This window comes from Nicotiana attenuata, chromosome 7, assembly GCF_001879085.1.
Source record: "Nicotiana attenuata strain UT chromosome 7, NIATTr2, whole genome shotgun sequence".
In the NCBI taxonomy this organism is placed as follows: domain Eukaryota; kingdom Viridiplantae; phylum Streptophyta; class Magnoliopsida; order Solanales; family Solanaceae; genus Nicotiana; species Nicotiana attenuata.
Genome location: NC_031995.1, coordinates 27,399,667 through 27,402,955, shown reverse-complemented (window position 1 = coordinate 27,402,955; position 3,289 = coordinate 27,399,667). Strand labels below are relative to the sequence as shown.

The 3,289-nt window shown below is 34.8% G+C and overlaps 1 long non-coding RNA gene across 1 annotated transcript; it reads right to left on the bottom strand.

Moving 5' to 3' along the window:
- LOC109228849 lies at window positions 762–2,928 on the bottom strand. Its single transcript, XR_002068437.1, has 4 exons — window positions 2,484–2,928; window positions 1,649–1,843; window positions 1,491–1,577; window positions 762–1,411 (listed from the first exon to the last, which is right to left on the bottom strand). It is a non-coding gene; the product is annotated as an uncharacterized LOC109228849 (long non-coding RNA).

Sequence of the window (3,289 nt, the reverse complement as noted above, 5' to 3'; positions counted from 1 at the left end):
TATTAATGCAAGAGCTAACTTTGATATAGTTACACATGCATTTAATTTAACATCATTAGATTCAAATGTTTTTTTACATTCTTAAATTTTGGTTGGAGAGAGTAATATAATGGGATTTAACTCCCCTCCGTTTCCTAGTCTCTCCATTTCTCCAAGTTCCTACTTGGATTAGAGACACTTGTCATGGTTAAAAATAAATGGATGAGATTTAATTGAATAAAATAAAACCCTAACTATGGTTAAAGTATTTAATTCCTTCCTTTATCCATTCCTAAATAATATCTTTTGCAATCTCATAATTATAGCTACATATTGTCTAAGATTTCTTCACTCTTTCAGGTGGTAATTTTCTTTCACTTCTACAAAAATGTAATTTTCTTTCCGCGAGTTTTTTTTTTTTACTTTTACAAAATCTTCTTACATTATCATTAAAAAATAAAAAATATTAGAAGTATGTTCTAACATTTCCAATCTTGGACCAATTTCAAAGCAACCTTTTTTCAACTTAGACGTGTAAAAGCATCTGCATCAACATTCCCAAAGAAGTAAAATCGAAAGTATCATGAATTTTTTTCTTTGAGATTTATATGAAGAAAAACTTGAGCAGTTCTTCCCCACAATAATAGAGCTGTCAAGCTATGCGTCTCCTTTGGTTTTCTAGGTGAACACCAGACCATCAATTATATGCATGAGATAATTTCAAAGGGAATATAGATCAACTGCTCAGTCGCTTCAGTAATGAAAGAGCGCGGCAAGACAAATTCACCAACACAAAAGTCATCCATCCTCTTGCTCATTCACAACACAGAAATACCAAAGTCATAATAATTTTTAATATGGAAGCATTTATAAACTACACTCCAAAGCTGGAAACAGTCGTTGATTTTTTTGGAAGAAATAGAAGTTCTGAAATCATCTTTGTGGTGACAAGTTATATTGCTATGCATCCTTCGTTCTTTCATGATATTGACGATCAATCGACTCGGTTGCTAGGAAGAATGCGGGCTCAACATAAACTAAGGCGCTGGGTAGATCGTAGATTGCCGGGCTTGAATTCGATTCTAAGTCGGGTGACCTGATCCCGCTAAGCAAGAACTGCTACCGACACCGACTCTATCTTAACGACCAGTTTGCCCCTGGACATTCCGCTAAGTCTAGTTGACAAGTTTCCTTTTTTAACTCTGTAAACAAAACAAGCCCTTAGTCAAGAGGTTGAAACACGCGGGCATACTCCTTGCTTCTGGGGACATTGATCCAAAGCTCGAGTACGGTCCGTGCGCCGCTGGAACACAAGCTTTACCAGCCAAGCCAACACCACTTTAGTGCAAACCAGAAGGACTTACGCTGTTGGATGTTGCTCAGTCCTGCTATAACCTTGAGAGTACTTGTTTAAATTATGAAATGAAATATCCTGCAAGTAAAATAATTCATATGAGGGTATTATTTAAAAAAAATAAGGACATAAAATCGCAAAAATAAATTATACTAACTCTTAGGAGTTGAGATAGACTTCCATGAGAGGTTAGCTGGGACGATTCTGAAGAATACTATGGGTAAGAATTTCCTTCTCTCAATCCCTATCATGTAAAGAGAAAAATAAGCTTACACAATACCACACAAGGAATAAAATATAGTTGTTATGACATACCGTATTCGTTGTGGCATTAGACAATGGCGGACATGGTGCTTGGAGGCCTGCAAGGTGACTTACATGTTGGACAGTTTGCAATGGAGGAGATACTTGCGATTGAATCTTATTCTTCTTCTTCCTGGTCTTTTCCACAAAACTCTTTGGTCGAGTATTGGAGCGACGAGTTGGTTGCTTCTTCTTTAACCCTGTCACCTTTGTGACATTTAAAATAAGGTTTTAACTTTCGAGATGCACTTATTCATATTCATGCTCTTCTGAATCAAATTCCATACCAAGTTTTGTAGGCTCAAATAAATGAGAAACATCCATATGTTCATTTTGAGATGGGATCTCCATAAATCTACTACCATTAAACAGGAGAAAGTAAGACACATATTATAAGTGAACACTTACTTTGTAGTAGTTTTTACATGACACTCGACTTATAAAGTAATTATGAGGCATAGTTCCTGCGAACCCCAAATTTTTTATTTGATTGAAACAATTCAGCAAGCAATAATGAAAGAGAATGGTGCATAACAATATACTAGTTTGACGATCGATTAACCTTGATTCATCAGATATTCAAATCTAATTTATTTGTAAGTTAAACTGATAAAGTTCTAAATTTACTTGCTTTCAAGTCAAAGTCTTGTATACCAATGAACAAAATAGTTTAGTTCTGAAATTCCACACCAAAAGATTCAGTCCATTCTTCCCATACCAAAAAATTCATGACTTAGTAATTTTCACAAACACATGGTATACATTCTTTTACTCGATAATTGCCACAACAAGAAATGCACAAAAATATATAACTTCTAAGGAATAGAATTAATGTGTAAAGAAGAACCTGGCGAGAATTTCAGAGCAGTTCTTTCCAGAAAAATGAAGTTCCACGACTTGCTATCTTGTTCTCTGTTTTTCCACTTGTTGTGTTTTTCTCTGTTGATTTTTAACTTCAAAGTCAGAATGATTTTGTCTGCTACCATAATTTTCGGTGTTTCCTTCAGAGCAGATGTATTTGGCGCGTAGAGGGAGAAATTATGGGAAGTTCTAGCGCTAAAAGATATTATTTAGGAATGGATAAAGGAAGGAATTAAATACTTTAACCATAGTTATGGCTTTATTTTATTCAATTAAATTTATTTTTAACCATGACAAGTGTTTCTAATCCAAGTAAGAACTTGGAGAAATGGAAAGACTAGGAAATGGAGGGAAGTTAAAGGCATAAGTGACTATATGGTTCGCATTGGATGTTCTCATCATCTCAAATACTTATAAAAAAAAAAAAGGTTAGGTACCTATGCCCTAAATAGCAATTCGGCAGGTTGAAGCATGGTGAGGAAACCACAGCCAGCAACCTAAAATTGATTAAAAATTATATTTGCCTCTATCCAATATTCTTTCATATCGCTGTCTATAGTTCAAATGCGTCAAAGGGTATCTTCCAAGGAGGTTGTTACATCCCTTTTTAGACAATGAGTCCGACATTTTCTAATTTTGTACTTGATTTTAGGTGGAATATATCTTCTTGTCTTGGTTGAAGGGCAAATAATGAGCTAACTATGTGTTAAAAACTTATATATTAAACTGAAATAGGTAGATTCAGACCAATGTGGCATGTGCAGCTCCTACCCAGCAACTATCCACTAGTAT